Here is a 22382-nt window from a genome sequence, read left to right as displayed (position 1 = left end):
GGTTTTCAAGAAATCTACCGGGCCTTGGGACCCCACCTCTGTTATAAATAATGATTGAATGACTCAATTGAACACATATGTTGTCTCTCAGCTAACTAGTTATGCCTTGAACGATTGATAAAGTCATAAAATTAGAAATGCTGGTTGGGGATGGCAATGTACATATATAATGGAAACGATTGCTGTAAATGATAGGTAGATTATCTGTTGAAATGGATCTGAAAATTGAGGGACCAAAGACCAAGGCAATTATGGGCCTAAAGAGAAAGAGAGAATGGTTATTACAAGTTATGCCTAAATGGCCCAAAAAAACTAGAGCAAATAGGTAACTTTCTACAGTGTACTTTCATACATATTTATTGGTGATAGGTGTCTATCCCAGTGTGGAAATCAGCCCTGGCAGACCGAGTGGAAGAGACTGATCAACAGTCCAAGGGTCAAAAAGGCAGTCCTAGCAGCCGTTGTGGAGAGCTAAGAGCATGACAAGCCTTCCAGTCCAAACCCAATTTGTGGAGTCCTGCAGTGATGGGGGAGTGGCAAAGCAACAGGTGAAGATGGCCAGCGGCAGTTTAGTCATAAAACTGCATGTGGGTGACCCTTGGACCAGTTGTCATTCATCTCAGTGCCTGGAGCAGCCTTTCTAGGATAGCATCGTTCACCCTCACATGAGTCAAGGGGTTGGAAAAGGTACCCTAAACATTGCCTGCATCCCAACAACAGTTAACCACAGACAGCAGATCATCTCCTTGGCAGTCAAGAATCAAGAAAACAGAATCAAGGAAAACTCATTTTTGAAAACTGGAACATCTGGACCTTGCTGGATAGAGACAAGTATCATAGTCTGAAAGACAGACAGTCTCATAGCAGCCGAACGTCTCCGACTTGGCTGCACTCAGTGAGACCAGGCCAGCAGACGAGAGTTCATTATAGGAAGCAGCGAGTGGCTATATGTCATTTTGGAAAAGGAAACCACAGACTGACAACAGGACTCACGGAGAGGATTTTGCAATAAAAACTGCCTGCAGAAGAACATTTCTATCCTACCCACTAGGATAAATGAAGTCATAATGAAGTTCCACTTTCCGTTCAGCATGTCCCAGTATATCACCACTGCCAGTGCCTACGCATCAGTTCTCAGGAGTCCAGATGAAGATAAGCAAGGCTGTACAATGACCTAAACCAGATTATTTGAACAACCCCCCTGCCAGCGACAAACTCGTGATTCTGAGTGATTTCAATGCTAGTGTGGGGACAGCCAATAACAACTGCAACAGAGTACTTGGGAGACATGATGTGGGAAAACTAAATAGAAATGGCCTGCTACCTCTGAGCAAATGTGCTGAACACAACCTATGCATCACTGACATGATGTTCAGAGTTGCAAACAAGTTCAAAACTACTTCTTTGAATCTCGGGTCCAAACATTTGACTACCGTGTTTCCCCCAAAATAAGACCCACCCTGAAAATAATCCCTAGCCTGCTTTTTTGAGGTGGGCCTAATATAAGCCCTACCCCAAAAATAAGCCTGTGGGGGATGGGTGTAGCCAGCACAAGAGGCAGCAAGCACGCGAGGGCCAATGGTGTCCGGCAGCAGCCACAGCCTTGGGCAGTGCAGGTGAGACTCCCTCTGGGTGAAAAGTGCACGGTGGAGGCAGGTGGAGGCAGAGGCAGTAGGGGGAGGCAGTCGATCCGGACGTGTTGCGTGGCCGCCTGGCTCATGGGAGGCTTGAGCGGCAGCACCAGCAGCAGACATAGGCAGAGGCATGGGGGGCAGGCAGGCAATCCCGGCGTGGCCACAGACAAGCTGAGAGATGGTGGGATGGAGTGGGGGGCACGTTGGGATCACCTGCCTCCCCCACTCCATGCCTCTGCCTCCACCTGGCTCTACCACGCACTTTTCACCCAGAGGGAAACTGGAAGCTTCATCTGCTTGCAAACGGGGTGCTCTGAAATGGAGCAAATTGCTCTGTTTTCGAGTGCCCCATTTGCAAGCAGACAAAGCTTCCTGTCTCCCTCTGAGCGAAAAGTATTTGGGTGCCTATGAGGCGCTTGGGAACAGAGCAAATTGCTCCATTTCCAAGCACCCCACAGGTGCCCAAGCACTTATCACCTGGATGGAGAAATGATGGAGACTGGAAGCTTCATCTGCTTGCAAAAGGGGCACTTTGAAATGGAGCGATTAGCTCCATTTCAAAGCACCCCATTTGCAAGTAGACAAAGATTCCGGTCTCCATCATTTCTCCATCCGGGCAAAAAGTGTGTCTGCCCTGGGAAGCCCTGTAAGCCATTGCAGCTGCAGTCAACCAGATAGTGGGAGGGAGCAGGCAGGTGGCTGCAAAATAAGACATCCCCCCAAAATAAGACCTAATGGATCTTTTGGTCCAAAAAAAAATATAAGACCCATTCTTATTTTCAGGGAAACATGGTATGTCATAGTACATCAGTGTGATTTTAAAGACATCACCATCACGTGTGCCGTGCAGGGTGCTGAGAGCTGAACAGATCACAGGCTGATCCAATTGTTCCTCAATCTAAACACAGCCCCCTTACATCATAAACAACCAAGGTCAGTTAGAATATCATTCAGAATCAGCAGACTACAAGACCCAGACCAAGTTCAATACTTCCAAGACATACTTAATGAAAACTCTCAGGCAATTTACCACTTGTAGGAACCTGTTCTGCAAAGTGGATGCAGTTTAAAGATGTCATTATTCAGACTTCAACAAGTGTATTTGTACTGAAAACCTGGGTGCATCAAGATTGGGCTTGATGAAAACCACAAGACCATTTTAGCAGCCCTCCAGGCCAAGAAGTAGGCCTTGTGCAGATTGGCAGAATGATCCATCAGCCATCTCAAAAGAAAGACAGGTTTAAGCACCTGCAGTCCAAAAGGTAGATGGATCTATGAGAAATGCAGGATGAGTGGTGACAGGAAGCCTGAGTGGGCGTAACACTATGTAGACATGCATGCCACCAGAAAGTTCTTCAGTGCCATAAAATCAGTATATGGTCCTTATGGTAAGGGGAATGCTCCCTTTTACTGTTATCTAATCAAAGACCAGGAAGGACTGCTGGACCGAACACTTTTCCAACTTATTCAACTGGCCATCCATGGTTGATGATGATGTCTTACCGCAGATTCCTTAGCTGCCAGTCTTGTATGCCCTAAACGTGCCTCCCTCTACTAATGAAATCAGGAAAGTGATCCTGCAGATGAGGTCAAATCAAGCAACAGGGCAGGATGGGATTCCTACTGAGATCAACAAAGCACTAGTCCAAACACCTTGAAGACATTCCAAGACATCTTGGAAGACATTTAGTCCACAGAGGAGAGACACCTGATGTCTTATGTGATCCTTTCATTGTGGGTCTCTATAAAAACAAGGGAAGCAAATCTGAAAACTTAAAGTAGAAACTTCTGAGGTATCTCACCGCTGTCCAGGGCAAGCAAGATCTTTGCCCACTTTCTCCTAAACAAATTTGACACTGTCTCAGAAAAGAACCTCCAAGAGTCTGGGTGGCTTTCAACCAGAACAAAGTACTGCAAACATGGTATTTGCCATGAGGCAAGTCCAGAAGTGCATTGAGCGGAGCACACCTCTGTATTCTGTCTTCATGGACCTGACAAAGGCATTTTACACTGTACACAGTGTCTGGGTCATCCTGAAATGTTTGGATGCCCAAAGAAATTTGTGGAGTTGATTCAGCTACTCCACAATAGAATGACAGGTTCCTTACAACAGTGACACATCAGCTGCATTTGCCATTTGCAATGTGATAAATCAGGGTTTGTGTGCTAGCTCCAGTCCTATCAGTCCTGCCCTGACTGTGCTAGATTCCATGCTTCCAGACTGGGAGTGCGGTCAATTCCATATCCACAGAGGAACTGCACAACAGCACGTCTTTTTTGAACCCAAAGGACTAATATATATGGAACGGGGAAAGTAATATTGCTAGGTTCGAATAGACGATCACACCGTGAGGTTTAATGCAAGAACGTTTATTAACACAAGCAATAGTCAACTGGCAATTAACCGTTTAACTCCCCCTTATATAATCAGATACATTCAAACAGTGGCCAATCCCCAGCCCGGAAACTCCCGCCTAAATTGCATCAACCAATAATTGCACTCAGAGCTTCCCACTTCCAGAAAGGCCCCTTTAATTAATCTACAGACACAACACCCCTTCCCCCCCACTAATGTTATTTATTAACATAGTCTCTCAGATATGATGGTGGCTTGTGAACCCTGGTGGGGTATCTATTACTCTTGGTGGCAACCGACTCATTTGCTGTCTGGCCTTTGGCACCAGTCCCAGATGTTTGGGCCAAGGGCTCTGATGACCCAATGTTAGTGTTCTGTTGTTGAGTTTGATGTTGTTGATCTCTATGAGATGCACTTGAGCTACCCCTTGGAATCAACTCCCAGTCATCGTTGCCTAGCTGAGGCACTTCGTTAGGTAGCCTGGTTTGTGTTTCAACTCCACCCTCACCATCCCTGGTAACTGTTGAGCTCAGGCGGTCAGGATTGAGTATGACATCTTGAGCCTGTGTGTATTTGCCCACATCATTTTTTACAATATCAATTTCTGGGGCCCTTTTTCTTAATTGGTCTATATGTCTCTTCATTACTCTATTCCCTTCCCCCTCAATAGAATAAGACAATGGCCCCGTGACATCAATGACCACTCCCGGTACCCATTTGTCTCCCGGGCCATAGTTCCTGGCCCACACTAAGTCGCCAATGTTGAGAGACCGGGTTGGTATAGCCGCCTCAGCTTCTGTGGGCAGTCTGTCAGGGTGAAGTCTATCCAGCTTAGTTGTTAATCTTCTTCCCCACCTCATCTCAGCTGGGCTCTTCCCAGTGGCTGTGCAGGGTGTGGTGTGCTGTGCCAGAAGGAATTGTGCCAATCGCTGTTGCCAGTTGCCGCGGATGATGCGTTTCAGAGCGTCTTTTGTTGTTCGGACGTTGCGTTCAGCCAAGCCATTGGTGGACGGGTGGAAGGGTGCCGAAGTCGTGTGCCTAATCCAATTGGCCTTGAGGAAATCCTGAAATTCAGCAGAGGTGAATTGGGGCCCATTGTCAGAGACAATCACGTCAGGTAACCCATGGGTGGCAAAGAGGCCCCTTAAAACCTGAATTGTTTTAGCTGATGACATTGTTTGTACAGGCACAACCTCCAACCACCGGGAGAAACTGTCTACCACAACTAGGAATGTTAGGCCTTGAAATGGGCCTGCGAAATCAATATGGATACGTGACCATGGATTCCTAGCCGCCTCCCACTTGTGAGTTGTTATGTGAGCCTGTTCCGGCCTAGATCTTTGGCATAAGTAACAACCAGCTACGCACTCTTCGATTGCAGAATCTAACCCAGGCCACCACAAATGGCTTCTAGCCAGAGCCTTCATGCGAACTATTCCTGGGTGGCCATCATGTAACTCAGCTAATACTGACTTCCTATGAATCTCAGGAATCACCACTCGGCTACCCCACAACAAACATCCCAGATGAGATGATAATTCATCTTTCCTCCTAAAATAAGGTGTGAATTTGGGGTCTGGATTCTTATTGGGCCATCCCCCCTGAACCCATGCTGAAATTCTGTTAAGTGTTAGATCTTTCTTAGTGGCTATGGCAATGTCTTTTGCAGTCAATGGGCACTCAGGTATTTCATGTAATGACAGAATCTGGCCCATTGGAGCAGGATCCCTCTCAGTGTCAGTCAGTGGCAACCTGCTTAAGGCATCTGCATGGCCCATTTCCTTGCCTGGTCTATGTTTTAGGGAGAATGAGTATGCTGAGAGGAATATGGACCACCTAAGCATCCTAGGGGACATGATCTGAGGAGTCTGCTTATCCGTGGTGAACAATCCCAATAAGGGTTTGTGGTCAGTGTAAATGGTAAAGTTCCTACCATAAAGGTAATCATGGAACTTTTTTACACCTGCCACTATTGCTAAAGCTTCCCTGTCAATTTGGGCATAATTTCTTTCAGCTTTTGTAAGTGTTCTCGAATAATAAGCAATTGGCTGTTGTTGACCCATGTCATCCATGTGGCTGATGACAGCACCCACACCATAGGGTGAAGCATCACACGCTAAATAGATTGGCTTATTTTCAATAAAGTGTGTAACAGTGGAATGGCTAGACAAAATGTCCTTCAACGTTTGAAAACTGATTCTATGTTTTTCCTGCCATTGCCAAGGGGTTTTCTTTTCCAAGAGTCTATGTAATGGTTCAGCTATGGCAGCCTTATGTGGCAAAAATGTATGATAAAAATTGACTAATCCTAAAAAGGCTTGTAATTCAGCCTTATTCTTGGGTTCAGGTGCCAATTTAATTGCTTTAATTTTTTCAGTTGTTGGGTGAATGCCCTTCTCATCAATTCTAAACCCTAAAAATTCTGTTGATTTAACGCCTATAAAACATTTTTCTCTTTTTAATTTAAGTCCTGCAGCTCTAAATTTCCCCAGTACCTGTTCTAGTCGGTCAGCTAAGATTTCTTCAGTTTTTCCAGCAATCAGGACATCATCAAAGTAAGGGCATACACCAGGTATGCCCTTTAAGGTCCTCTCCATCACCTCTTGAAAGATGCCTGGAGCTGCTGCAATTCCAAATTGAAGCCTGTGAACTCGAAACGCCCCCTTGTGGGTTACAATCGTTTGGGCCTCGGCGGCTTCCTTAGACACGGTAAGCTGTAAATACGCCTGCGCCAAGTCGAGCTTGGCAAAGATGGCGCCATCCTGGATCGTCGCGAGGACCTGCTTCACCGTTGGGACCGGGTAAGCGTGTTTTTTCATTCCTAAATTTAGAGTGGCCTTATAATCGGCACAAATCCTCACATCCCCATTAGGTTTAAGGGGTGTGACGATTGGTGTCTCCCACAGGCCTCCCTCGACCGGTTCAAGTACGCCTTGGCCTACAAGCTTATCGAGCTCGGCCTCGATTTTTTGTTTAAGGGCAAAAGGCACCCTCCGGGCCTTCAGTCTAATCGGCTTTACAGCGGGGTCCAAATTAAAATTAATGGGGGGGCCTTTATATTTGCCTAAAGATCCATCAAATACGTCTGTGAATTCATCGCAAACAGATTTGAGGGTCTTGCTTTGAATTGTATTTATTCCCCCTACCCAAATTCCTAAAGCAGGGAACCAATTAAGGCCTACCAAACTAGTCCTTTGGCCCTCAGTCACTAACAGGTCCAATGATCCATTGAACCCCTTATATCTGACCCTAATGGAAATTTTTCCGTTAATGCTTATGGGGGATTTTTGGAAATCGGCTAGCTGGATTCCTGTCGGTTTAAGCGGAATTTTGTGACCACTTTCCCGTTCAATGTACTTCAGGGTTTCGCATGAAATTATTGATACCGAGGCCCCTGAGTCTACTTCCATTTTGCAGGGTATTCCTTGCAATTGGACTACAATTTTTAATTTAGGCCTCAGTATGTGATTTATTTTTTGGTGTCCTATGTGGTTGACTCTCGCCCCCTCCCCGCGGTTGGATTGTTGTGCCCTAGGTCTAAGGGTCTCAATGCCAAACTCCCGGGGGGTTACCTTACCTTCGGCCCAGACGTCCAATTCGTGGATTCGGTTGTCTCGCGTCCGGTTGCGGCAAATGGCCTGGATGTGGCCGGTCTTTCCACACGATCTGCATTTCGCTGTGCGGAATCTGCATGTTGATCTGGGGTGGTTGCCCCCACAGCTACCACATCTGGTGTCTTGGTCTCTCGCTCTGGGTAGGCTGTCTCGTGGCACTCTCTGCGCTGCTTGTGGTTATTGCCTTCGGGCCTGGTCAGGAGCTTCAGTTCGCGGTGGTCTGGCTGCCATCTTACCAAATCGTCTGGAGATCTCAGCTATGTCGGCCTCCCATTGCTGGTCCACCTCCCCGCTGTCCACATGGCTTTCTAGGTTGATTTCGGCTGCAGAGCCCATGCTATTTCGGGGGGGGGTCTCGCATTCCCGTTGATTCATAAGTTAATAGCTCATCGAGGACTTCCTGCAGATCACCCGTGGGCTTAGCGATGATTCGATTTTGTAGATTCTCGTCCCGCAAGCCGAGCACCACTCGATCTCGGATCCGGATCTCGAGGTTGTCATACTTGCACCTCAAAGCCGCCTCTCTAACTGCTGCCACGAACTGTGTAATCGATTCGCCAGGTCTTTGATTCCTTTTTTCAAAATTCCGTCTCCAAAATAATTCAGACCTTTTTGGCGTGAAGTGTACCTTCAATTTTGCCAACAAGTCTGCATACGAGACGCTAGAGACCGGCAGCGGTTGACACAGGCCGACGGCAACCCGATACACAGGCGTCCCGCTAATGGTCAGAAGGGCCGCGGCTTTCTTCCTGTCGTCCGTAATGCCGTTTACTAACAGGAACCCTTCAACCTGGCCCACATATTCTTCCCAGTCTTCTGGAAATCGCGGGTCAAACTCTTTCAATGAGCCGACTTGTGCCATTGTGAAATTTTTTCGGCAGCGTTGTACTTCGGTTGACTGCGTTCAAATTTCCCGCCTCGCACACAGCTGATTCCGCCATTCCTTCACCGATTGTCGTCTATCCCACCTTCGTCGCCAATTGTTAGGTTCGAATAGACGATCACACCGTGAGGTTTAATGCAAGAACGTTTATTAACACAAGCAATAGTCAACTGGCAATTAACCGTTTAACTCCCCCTTATATAATCAGATACATTCAAACAGTGGCCAATCCCCAGCCCGGAAACTCCCGCCTAAATTGCATCAACCAATAATTGCACTCAGAGCTTCCCACTTCCAGAAAGGCCCCTTTAATTAATCTACAGACACAACAAATATAACATTTTAAATGCACAAATACTGGTAGAAAGAATGTGTGGTCTGTGGCGAAGACTGAATGTCAAAATAAACCAAAGTGATTGTGTACAAGAGTGTGCTACACCACTTCATTATATGGATATGAACACTGACTACATCAGGAGAAATATAAAAATAAGTTGAACACAGTTGTAAAGGCACTAAAATAACAATATGTCCATTGCATTTCTCTTAATAATTTTGCTAGCAAAATACTTTCTAATTTTTATTTTTAATATCCATTTCTTTACATCAATATCGCAGATTATTTTTTTTCTGTGCTGAAGTGGGAAGCGGTCTACATTTTTAATGCAATTATAGAAAGACAGTAAACCCTCTATTTAATGGATTTCAGTTTAGTGCATTTCAGCTAAACCAAGACTGAGACATAGACTGAAATCTGGACAATAGGAGTTTTATGCCAGCTGACTTTCCGGCTATTTTCGTCATGGGAGAACAGCAATTTCAGGCTACCAGTGTGGGACTGCCCTCAGACAGTGTGCATGGTGGACTTGGCCTCTCTTGCCTGGAGAAGAGAATTAGTACTGTGTCACTAAAAAAAACCACAGCAGTCACTAATCAGCTCTGGTCTGAGGGACGAATATGGCTATCTAGCTAGCACAGGGGGTACGCAACCTCGGCTCAGGAATTCTGGGAGTTGAAGTCCATGAATCATAAAAGAGCCGAGGTTGCCTACCCCTCAGCTAGCAGATTGATTCAAATTACGTACATGGAAAAGCATTGTGCTGAGGCAATTTTCTTAGAATAAATGCTTTTTTCTTTACAATACTAGAAGTAGAATAGGAAAACAAGCCAAGATTATCTAGGATTTCTTAGCCTTTGTTCAGTTTCTTTTTACAGAAAATCCAGATGACCTCATTACAGATAGCTGCATTACTTTCTTGTTTGTTTAGATCTGATTTAGTAATGATTTTGCAATAAAATACAATGCAATGCCAGCTGCCTGACTGGATAGGCAAAATAGCAACGCAGTTTTAGAAGTTGTTTCATCATTATTTCATTTCTTTAAACTTTCTTGATTTTGCTTTCTGCTTAACATTTGGGGGATTAATGACACATAGCATGTTAACATGAGTCCCTGTTCCCCCAATGATAGAGCATCATTTGCTGGTTCCTTTCAATCTGTGTATTGTTGTTTTTTTTTGTGGGTGTGTGGGTGTATGTTTGTTTTTTATTTTGCTTTGTTTTGCTTGTCAATGCTAAAAAAGCACAACTGAAAAGAAAGAACAATGAAATGAAATATATTTGATTCAAACTTGCCCTTTTCAGAAGTACATGAATAATTTATCAGCTGTACTAAATGAGAAAAAAACTAAAATGGCTTAAAGAAAGCAGCTTATTAAATCTAACATTGTTTACATGTGAGTAAGCATGAGAAAAGTATTGGGGCCATGAGGAAGCAATAATACAGCCATTCCATGTGCAAAAATCACCATTGAAAAATCCACCTCCAGCTCATTGATTAAAGAGAAATCAACTCCGGCACGGAAGGAGTAAATTCTTCAGAATAAGCAGAGAATGAAAAATGCTTTTTTTTCTTCCAGGGTGAGGACGCATTTAAGAAAGAGACAGCTATGAGAAGAACACCATTTCCATTTCGGTCTTATCTAAACACATGTTGGCTTTGGGAAGCTCTATACTAGGAGGAAGAGACCAATCTTCTATGTAGTACTGCTAGTGAAAGACAATAGCCCCTTGTTGTATATTTGTTGAGAAGGACCCGCAATAAGTGATTACAAGAAAGCAGATCTACCTTAACTATGGGATGATGAATTATAGAATTAAAATTTTTACAACTCCAGCAGAGCCAAACCACGAGGCTAAAATCATAGTATCTGGACACTCCGTTTTATTTTTTTCTTGTTGTAGCTTTTTAAGAAATCTCTCTTCATATAATCTCTTAAAGAAAAAGGCCTGATTTCACATTCTCATCTAGTTTTACGAATATGAGGAGTCTCTTTACGGGAAGAACTTTTTTTTACTAGCAGAACCACCATCTGTATTCCAAACGGCAAATTTCAGTTACTTATGTCACACCTTCTTACTGATTCTGTATAGCTCAGCTCTAGTCTCTGCAGATACGATGGGAATGTGTGTCACCTCCCTTGATCTTAGATTAAGAGACCTGTTCAGTCTAACTAAGGAGAAAGTTGGTTGCTTATGGCAGACTAATCAGTGTTTCAATTCCTTCCACATGATGGGGTTTTACAGAGCTTCTACACCACAACAGTCAGATCTGCAAAGCTCCAGATGACCACCTCATGGTAGCAAAGCGAGATGGAATAAACTGGTGCCATCCAGTGGTTATTTAGAATCTTCCATCTTAGTTCTGGAACTATTCTAGATCCCTGCTGCATCAGACAGACTGCATCCAGCACAGTGCCAAACAATGTTTTTTTTTTAGAAACAAGACATTTATTCCAATAATGCTGACATGGCTTTAACAGACTGGATTTTGAACTGAAATACTTTTGCATCTTGGATTCCTCAAAACCTGGCAAAGGGTGACCTCTTATTCTTCAGAGATTCTTTAAAATCTCACCTTCCATTTTGCACAGCTCTCTCCCTGTAATTAAAGAGCTCTGCTGTGTAGTCTCAGGCACGCTGGCTGAGGAATTCTGGGAATTGAAGTCCATGAGTCATAAAAGGGCCGAGTTTGAAGACCTCTGCTCTATTCCATTTCAGACAGGTAGCTGTCCAGTCTTTTCTTAAAAACTTCCAGTGATGAAGCAACCACAACTTCTGGAGGCAAGCTGTCCCACTGGTTAATTGTCCTCACTATTAGGAAGTTTCTCCTTAATTCCAGGTTGTTTCTCTCCTTGATTAATTTCCATCCATTGTTTTTTATCCTGCCCTTTGGTGCTTTGGAAAATAAGTTGACCCCTTCCTCTTTGTGGCAGCCCCTCAAATACTGGAATACTGCTAACATGTCACCCCTAGTTCTTCTTTTCTCTAGACTAGCCAAACCCAAATCCTGCAACTGTTCTTCATATGTTTTTGTCTCCAGGCCCTTAATCATCTTAGTTGCTCTTCTTTGCACCTTTTTTTCCCAAAGGCTCAACATCCTTTTTGTAATATGGTGACCAAAACTGAGTGCCGTATTCCAGGTGTGGTCTTACTAAGACTTTATAAAGCGGTACCGCTACTTCACCTGATTTTGATTCTCTGCCTGTTTATACAACCAAGGATTGTATTAGCTATTTTGGCTGTCACCACACACTTTTGTCTTATGCTTAAGTGATTGTCCACTAGGACGCCAAGGTCCCTCTCAGTTATTGTTTTTTACTGGGTTTTGCCTAATCTGTACTTATACCTTTGGTTTTCCTGCCTAGGTGTAAAACCTTGCTTTTCTCCACATTAAGTTCCATGTTGTTGGATAGGGCCCATTGTTCAACTCTGTTAAGATATTTTGGGATCTTGGGCTTGTCTTCTGGGGTGTTGGCTATTCCTGCCAGCTTAGTGTCATCTGCAAATTTGATGAATTCCCATTCTATTCCCTCATCTAACTCATTTATGAAGATATTGAAGGATGCTGGGCCTAAGACGGAACCTTGTGGTACCCCACTGCTTACTTCTCTCCATGCAGATGTAGTACCGTTAAGAACTGTTGAGTACCGTTTGTCAGCCAGTTACAAATCCAAATCTCACCATACCAAATGTCAATGTTTGCAGCATTTGACACTAAACTCTTGTAGAGAAAGAATCTATTTTTTTCAATGTCAATTGCTGGGTGAAAAATATTGAGAGAAACCCTCTTTCTGGACTTGGGGAAGCCTTAGCTTGATCCAGCAATTCCTTGTTATGGCAAGAGATCTTGGTGTTTTAAACTTGGCAAGGCAGCCTCTTGGAGCAGCAAACGATGTATTCTGACCCTATTTTTTCATGCATGCACAGTGTAGGTTTTTTTTTTATTTCTAGGTGGACCATGCAAAAGAGAGGCCTCTTTCTCTCTGCCCCACATACACCCTTATTGAACTCCTACTATGAACAGTTTCCCTCAGGCAGACACAAGCACACTAGCAGCCTATTGTTCTCCTACAGACATTTACACATGGTTCAGTCAAGGGTGCTGGGCAGGGGGTCTTTCTTCCTGGATGCATCCCATCATCATAATCAAGGGGGGCACCTCAAGAACCAAGGGAGAAGTGACCAGCTGCAGGTCTTTATCCAAGAATGAGTTGATTGTGCCTGGAGAATCTTCACAGGCAAAGGCAGAGAGCCAGAGCAATTAGCAATCCAAAGCCTCCCTTTACTGTAGAGGGATAATCCTGCATTTAGCCTCAGTTCTTCATCTGTAAAATGGAATATAATCAGGTCTGAGTTCTCCAATTTTTCCCCCATCAGCTATGAAGATCAGTTCTGCAGCAAGAAAAGCTTATTTGTGCAACGAAGATAAATTGTATAATTTAGGCATAATTCTGGTCCTGCTGTACAAAGAAGACCACAACCAGACACAATGTAGGACAGTAAAGCTCCCCCTTTTTGCCCTTAAAGATACTATATTATCCATACACTTTCAAGTCTCTTTGGAGGACTAGGGAGTAGAACATGAATTAAGCCTCCTCCTCCTTCTCCTCCCTCTTTTGGGATGCTTATTATTGGCTGTGTCAATGTTGAGTATGTCTATGCCAAAGGTATTCTGATGTGATATCTGGAAAAAAAATCTATAAAGTTCCTGCTAGAATTGATCCAGCTTATCAGAAACTGAGCATCTGCTGACTTTGGGGGATTTCACATCTTTGGGAGAAATTTCTCTCCATCCTACAAAACACCAAGAACAAAAGGCAGCCACACCATTTTTCAAGCAGCCTGAACAGATAGAAAATGGCCTTGTGTACTCAAATCCTCACATTGTCTTTTCCCTATCCCAGCCAAGCTCTGTAAACCAATTTAGCAAGAGATGAAAGCAATTCCTTCAAACTGGGGGGAAAAGCTGGCTAAGGTGTCCTAAGACTGATTAGTGCTCAGGAGACATCCATTTCTCAACAATTAGCCAATAAAAGCAGATATCCATGCAAAAGATTGGCAGCTTGACTGACAGACACAAAAAGAAATAGGTGGCACTAAGACCAAGAAAGCCAGGTTCAAGTCCACCTTGGCCATTGAAGCACAAATGGGATTTTGAAACATTCACTCTTTCTCAGCCCATCCTACCTTATAGAATTGTTTATTGGGGTGAGAAATTGAAGGAAGGGGTGCATTGGATGCCCTTTGAACTTCTGAAGTCAAGTATTTGATTTGCTACCAAGATCCCATATGCAAAGGTGAACTCTGAGACTTTTCCAGTCCTAAAGTAGTGTATTCTAACCTCTGTCTGGAGTCTCCTCTCCATTATCTTGAGTTGAGTAAGTAAATCCAACGTGTTCCATGGAAAGCACTTCTGAACTTAGTGGCAAGGCACTTCTCAGACTAGGATTTTGTTCAATTTATAGTTGGAAAGAAAGTGCAATTCCTTATTAAAAAATGAAATTTTAAAAAAATCAGACATATCTACACAGAATAAGTTGCATTACACAATAAAGGTATTTCAACATGTAGCTTTGGTGAAGATGTTCAAAAATATAAATATGGATGTGAGCATGAATTTCCATGCAGTTCATTATGATTCTGCTGTCCCGTTGCTCTGACAATGAAATGTTCCAAACAGCCACCAGTGCAGCAATTCGTTCATGTTGATCTATGAACAAGGTGCAGCTCCTGATGCGGTTGGGCTGGGGGTGCAGGAAGCATCTTGACATGACATCATTTTTCTAAAAAATTAGCATTTCCTTCCCAACCTGACTGCCACCGTACCTTGCAGCTATTTTTACTTGGTTCCTGTGTGGGCGAGCAGGCTGATACCACAAATATTGGGGGGGGGGGTTTCCCCAACATTCGGAGACGAGAAACTACTTGTTCCATAATGTTTGATGTCTTGGCACCCAGGATGTCTGAACCCTTGACCGTGCCATGGGGCTAGCAAGAACCTGCAATGCTCATGGCGGAGTGGGAGTTACATAGTAGACTGTAACCAGCATTATTTGTTCAGAGTTGACTCACCACTCACATACGTATCCACACTGTGAATATGTTTCTAAGAAAAAGGTCATCACTGTGGGTGAGGTAGGTAGGACAGTCCCCAAATCACTTTCTCACCATCACCATCCCAATCTAAACTACATGTACTATGCTTGCTATTGGTACTCAGCAGACATGCCAGGATCAGTGCCGAACCCAGAAGAAGCGCCCATCAGCTGGAATGTTGCAGCATCCCCAGCGTCTTGTGATTTACATTCAGATGCTTGGCAACTGATTCATGTTTATGACAGTCACAGTGTCCCAGGGTCATGTGAAGTGACCAAAACTTGCTGCAACCACCCAGCAGAGGGGGGGGGCGAATAAAAACCAAACTACCACCCCCATCCCACCCTCGCTGCCAATCCTCAACAGAAATGCTCACAACAATGAAAACCTCGGACAGGAGGCAGGTGTCTTGCTCGGCTGTGGTTTGGGGGGCACTTTTTTCAGTGCCATTGTAACTTTGAACAGTCACTAAGCGAACTGTTGCAAGTCGAGGACTACCTGTACCTCATCACTTTTTTCCCTTTTTTTTGTGGTCAAGTTTTTGACACCTTGCTAGGCGACTGGTGGTACTCAGATGTTGCCGTATCCTAAAAGTGTTACAATGGGTGAAAAGGTTGAAAAGCCCTGATATACAGTACTTACCTGGCAGGGGAGATACCATGATCACTGATACAAGGAAGAAATCCTGAATTGCTCCTACCATTTGTTTGATAGCTAAATATCACAGGGGAAAATAATGAGTGACTCTTCTCCAAGCAGAGCTATTTCACTATCACTGTTAATCCATTAAACATATGTAAAATAATCATTTTTCTCTAACTCAGGGGTGTCAAACTCAATTTCATTGAGGGCCGCATCAGCATTGCAGTTGCCCTCAGGGGGGGGTGTGGGTGTGGCCTGGGTGGGTGTGGCCTAATGGGTGGGCGTGGTTAGAGTACGTATGGCCTACTGGGTGGGCGTGGCCAACTCTACATCGTTCGCATCAAGGGTGCCTATGGGGGCCTGGGCAGGAGTGGGACAGATCTGAGGGTCTCTGGCAGGAGGAGGGTCTCTGGGCCAGGGCCAAGGCAGTGGGGGCCGTTCCCTCACTGTTTCCAGGATGGCTTCGCGGGCCACATGAAACCACTTCGCGGGCCGGATCCGGCCCCGGGCCTTGTGTTTGACATGTCTGCTCTAACTGGAAGTGTCTTTATAAAAATCCCTGGGGCAGTGGGGGGGGGGAAAGACTTCCTTTAAGTTCTTTGCAGATTTTATCAGCATTGCTTGAGGTGGTGGAATGAACTGAAAAGGAGGGAGGGAGCTAGGCGGACTCATGAGAGAGTTGCAGCTGTACTTGGGCCTTTAGTCACAGAAGTTTGCTCAATCCTGTAAAGTTTTAAAAACATGAAGACAGATGGACAAACGAAGTGTACAAGATTCCAGGAACATCTGGTACACTATCTTCAGGATCTTTGGCATTATTTTCATTTCCTTTGCATTTTCAAAAAGTTTATTTTTAACATTTTATTTAAAAATATTTCTCAACCACCCTGCCACTCCTACATAGTCCACCTAAGCAGCTATATTTATTATCATAGAAAAAAGAGTGGGGGGGAGCCTATCTATACTGAGATGGTGAGCAATACTAGGAGTCTAGCCCTGGTTGCCGTTTCTTTCCAACAATTCTCCTGGCATAGTGTGGACTCATACCATGATGCAAAATGAAAATACAGTTCTCTTAAATCTATGCATGGAAAAATGCCATGCTGATAGATCAATATGGAAACACATCCCGTCCATAAGTTCCTTAATGTATTAAGGTATTATAAACTGGCTATTGAACCAAGCCTTGATCTGGCCCTGCTTTGCCCAGAGACTGTGATTTGATCTGTCTGCCTTCGTTTGACCTTTCCACAGTATGAATACCTTGGTCTTCAGCCCAGAGCTGATGTCATAACTTGGCATGTTTGAGTGAATACCAGGGTCCATCCAATTGAGGACATTCCAGATGCCACCGCAGATATCATCAGGAATAATCCATAGGGCACGAATAACCCTGGAAATACCATTCAGGAATCTGGACAAGAAGAAGGTAAGAAGAGATATGCTAAGTGAAACCAACAGTGGATAGAGTCTAGTCTGCCATTGTATCATAAGAACAACCCAACAGATGTCTCCAGAGAGCCCAAAAGCAGAGTATGAATACTGTAGCAACCTCCTACACATATATCCTTCCATGGGTTTTATCACATTAAACTATAGGGACAATATAGGTTTGTTAGTTCACATGTCGATTCTGAGTTGGACTGAGGTGGGAGGAGCGGGGACTTCCAGAGGACATTTCTCCAAGACAGCTTTAAAACTGTGGAAATTCCTTGGTAAACCAGCTGCAAATGAAGCCAGCTTCATCCACTTTGGTTACAATGGTGGCCTGATGTTCTGCAAGTCCAGGTGGGTGGATATGTCTGCTTCTTTATCTCTCCTGAATCAGTTAAAAGAAGGGAAGGAAAGATACATATATCCTAGTTTAACCATTTTTCCTATCTCTTGGGCTGGAAGGGGAAAGTAGCTGAACTTAAAAAAAATTAAAAAAAGCCTGGTTCAAACGAAAACAAATCCATCCTTTTATTGTACTGCTTTTTTCCCCAGTGTACTGGCTAAAAAAAAAACACCCTACGTCCAGCTTTTCAGCCACTGTTGAATTTGTAAAAAAAATGGCCATGGCGAATGATGAGCAGTGATTGGAGAGGAGAGGACATTCCTGCCAGAGCACGTAGTAACCAAGTCGAGCGGTTGCCTAAAATGAGCCACAAAGCAGACAAATCAGAAAACACCTCTTGAGCCAGCCCAAGTCAGGAAACTTCTGATGCACCCTAGAGAAGATGGTGATAAGGAGGACATTGTATTTCCTGTCCTCAAGAAAGAGTCAATAACCTCTGACTTGAGCTGGGGCAGGGAAACACTGGAAAGTTAGGCTGTTTCTAAAGTTTCAGCAGGAGAACCTGAACTGTATGAATTTGTACCTACCTGTAGTGCACCTAGAAACTGTCTTATAGGGTCAGTATCTAATTACATAGACAGTGCTGAGAGGGGAACATATAAAACATACATAAAACAGTGTGGAACGTAGAAAGTTTAAAAGTTGTTTACATAGGGCTCGGATTTTATTTAGACTTGTTGGTATATCAGAGAATTTGATTCTGTGCTGAGACTGTCTTACTATAAAACCTGCCTTGGAAAGATTATTGTTAAAATAAGAAGAAAGACATGTAATAAAAGCTAAATCATTTTTTTAAAAAAAAACAATAAAGCCCTTTTCATACGCTGATCTATACTTCATGCTACATCAGTTTTACAAAGCCTCTACTTCCCATGAAACCACTGTTTTGTTTATTTTCTCAACTTCTCTTTGATGAAGACCTCAGCAGCGTCAGTGCCCTGAAATTGGTCTTCTAAGTGCAGCTGGTTACCAGCTGTTCGTTCCTCTTGTGTTCTGAAATCTGGGTGCAGTTTTTCCCCCTAATCCAAAACACTAATGGCGAAGGGGATGTTTCTCAGAATGATTTGCTGTACCTCAGGTTGATTATGAAACATGAAAGTTCAGGGAATTAGGGTGTAAAAAAAGTCCTCCCCGTGACTTCCTTTTAAAAGAATCAATGGGGGCAGAATCACAAGGGAAAAACCCAGATGTCTAGCATCTTTTTTGGGGTGGGTGGGTGGGAAGACTGGGGCAGTCTACAAGCATGGTAAAATAAATACATACAAATAAATAAATAAATAAATAAATAATTCAACAAACATTTATTACTGAGTTGGTGATGCAGTTCCAGAGATGATCAGGTCTATATTAGGCATGGTCTGTTCCTGAATATAGACTATGCCAGCCAACTTCAAAGATGTTGTTTTTAAAAACAGCAGCTTGTTTGGAATTTGAAGTTTCCCCTGTTGTCCTTTTAAAATATAGCTCTTTTGATAAGAGCAAATAAAACTGTATTTTCTAAATATTATTTAGTTCTGTGATCTTCTTCCCAAAGTTCTTTATCTGTGAACATCGTATTAGAAATTGTCGCTGCATAACCTGAAGCCTCGGGACGTTTGTAGCCCCCAAGCTTTTCTTAGCATGCCCTCCCCCACCTTCTTTCTGCTCCTGCCATTTTTTAAAAAAATAATTTTAAAAAGGGATAAAGTTAGAACACGAGCCAATCGTGAAAAAAATGGTGAAAGGAAAAATATGTAACTCTGGACAAGTCCCTTTGTTTTGCCATGTCCAAACATGGCCCACAAATTCAGTAATGAATTTTAAAAAGGCCATTTGTGTGTATCCTGGAATAAACTACAGCCATCCTACTTATTTCCTAAACATTCTCCCTTATGTTCTCCATTATGCACTCCCATGAAGCAAATCTACAGTAAGTCTCAATATGTATTGTGGGAAGGAGGCACGTGTGAGATATGTTGCTTTTGATAATACAAGAATTAGGATTTTTATTCTTCTTGAGTCAGAAGCTTAGGCTGGAAACTCCATTTGCTGCTGCAGTCGAGGAAGCCATGCTATTGAGCTAGTCTGTGACATTTCAGTGACAAAAACAAAACCAGATGTGATCTTCAGCAACATTTGCCTCGCTTGACTGCCTTGTCTGAGGTTGACATTGAATTTCTAAAATGACGTGTGGCATTTCCATCTTTTCTGGCTAATAAAGTAACCATCCCTCCCCCCCCCCCACCCCCAATAACTGGGTGCAAATCTGGGTGCAGTTTTTCTCCCTAATCCAAAATGTGTAGCTGGGATTATTCAGCAGTGAAAAGTAAAGGATTAGTACCATCTGTTAAACTAAAACATCGCACCGAAAATGGTGTCTAGTGCAATGTCAGGATTAGCTCTGGTCAAAAAGAAAAAGAAAAAAAGTTTCCCCCTTTCTTCCTCTTTTGGAGGGAATAAATAGTCTGATTTTTGAGAGGCTGGATTTGAGAGAGGAGAGGAAGAGAGAAATGGCATGTAATATATGTATTACGGAATTAAGTATCCTTTGACCTTTCAATGGCTTTGATGTACTTCTTGTTGCAAAAGGATGCGTACATTTTCTCTTAATAAATTCATGTGCTGAACAGCCAATGTCAGGTGGCCTCATTTAAAAAAAATCTTTAGATACCTTATCCAGCTAAGGTTTTCTGAAAAGGGAAACAAGTATCTTCCTACTGGTATGAAAATTACACACAGCCCAAGGGCCTGCAGGACTCTCACCTCATCAACTCATTCAAGTATGAAAGAGAAAACTGTGAGTGGTGTACCGCGTTCATAAAGTGAGAAGGAGCTTAGCGAGGAGATCCTTTACGATCATGCCCCCATACTTCTCCTTGGAAGCTAGACTAGCTCCTTCTAGAGTTCCCTCCTGGAGCCTGGCTAAAAAACAACTCTTCCAGAAGACATTTAGCTACTAAATGTAGTTCTCGACTTACGACTCCAATTGGGACCAGAATTTCCTTTGGTAAGCAAGATGGTTGTTAAATGTGTTGCACCCAATTTCATAACTTTTTATAGCACAGTTGTTAAGTGAATCCCATGGCCATTAAATGAATCTAAATTCCCCCTGTGGGAAGTCAGCCCCCCAGAGAAGGAAATATTAAAAGGGCAGAAAAATATATACGGCTCAAAAAAATAAAGGGAACACTTAAAACAACACAGTGTACTGTATTTAATAGTAGGATGTCTTATTTTGTGTTCCCTTTATTTTTCTGAGCAGTATATTTCCTCAAAGGATCTTAAAGAGGCAGAAAAGCATGCCCAGTTTTTTTTAATAGCCCCAAGTCTCCCTCCCACAAGCAGAAACCAGCTCTGTAGAAATGCAGATGTAAATAATCCAGGAAGGTTGGAAGCCCCCAGATAGAAGATTGAGAAGACAAAGACACCTAAAATCTACATACTCCACCCAACCTCAAGAGCTCCAGAGGGTATAAAAACCCACTCCCTACATGTGTTCAGCCCTTTCTTTTCTTCCAGAGCCATCTTTCTGTCTGGCTCTCCTCTTCAATAAACTGCAACCTTCTTTCTAAAGCAGTCGCCACTTTGTTTATTCCCAGCTTGGACTGAACCATGATGAAGACTTTTCCTTCAACACCCCCATTGGCTTTGCTTATCAGAGGCTGGCTTGGAAGGTTTCCAATGGCAACCATGTGACCCCTGGACACCGCAACTATGATAAATATATGCTGGTTACCAAGCACCTGTATTTTGGTCACATGGCTGTGACGGTCATAAGTGTGAGGACTCCTCGCACATCACTTTCTCCAGTGCTATTGAACTTCAAACGGTTGCTAAATGAATGGTTACAAGTCAACGATTGCCTGTAAAGGGTTGTTATCAATTGTGCATTTACTTTCTGATGGTTCTTTTGTGTTGTTTCATATAACTGTATATTAACTGCATTTACATTTTCATTATTTGTATTGCATGATTTTATTGTTGTTAACTGCTGCGAGTCTTGGGAGATTCAGTGGCATACGAATGAAATAAATAAATAGGCACATCTCCCCAGCAAGGACTAGGGAGCTAGGAAGTCTACAACTTTTTTTTAAAAAAAGTTCTGCTCATCTGTCACCAAACACACAGAAAATACCAAAAGATTGAATTTCAAGCTACCCAGAGTCATTTAATGAGATGAGCAGCCATCGAAATTGAACAAACAAAGCAAATAAACTAATCAACGGCGAACAGAGGCTGCTGGGAGCATGCAACAGCAAGGAGAAGAAAGGCAATATCCAGCTTTTTCCAAGGAATTTTGCCACCGTATCAGAGCAAAGGTTTCGCAACGCTCCAGCGACGGGGAAGGGAAGTAACAAAAAGCATTTCGTGTGTGGTTGTTTGGAGCACCGTCCGGACCAAGCCTCGTTAAAGTCACGAAGCCAGAACCGCCTGCCCACCAAACAACGCGCTACTCCAGGGGTCTTCAAACTTGGCCCTTTTATGACTTGTGGACTTCAACTCCCAGAATTCCTCGGCCAGCAAAGCTGGCTGAGGAATTCTGGGAGTTGAAGTCCACAAGTCATAAAAGGGCCAAGTTTGAAGACCCCTGCGCTACTCATTCAAGCCACTCATCCCTCCCTCAACTTTTCATAAGGTGGAATCTCCCAATTGCTCACCCAAACTTCGGGTGAGCTGAGATTTGGCTTTGTTCCAATAAACGTAAGGGCGATATGTTGTTGGTCTAAGAGCCCGTTGCGAACCCGGTTAATAAAAGCGAGGCCGTTGCTGTGAGTAATCGTTCTCCCGTCCCACTCCTGCCCTCTTGGATCGCTCCCGTTACCGTTAAGAGTTTCAATCAAGCATTTTTTTAAAATATATATATATATACAAGGGGCGACCCAACTCTCTGTAACGCCCCTCCCCCTTCCGCCTTTAATCCCGACAAACTGCTCTTGCGAGGCTGACCCAGGAGTACCCTAGTTCGAGCCTTCTCTCTATCCGCCACAAGCCGGGTGAC

The sequence above is a fragment of the Vipera ursinii genome (assembly GCF_947247035.1).
Source record: "Vipera ursinii genome assembly, chromosome: 2".
Taxonomy (NCBI): Eukaryota; Metazoa; Chordata; class Lepidosauria; order Squamata; family Viperidae; genus Vipera; species Vipera ursinii.
Note: the sequence above shows the minus strand (reverse complement) of the source record.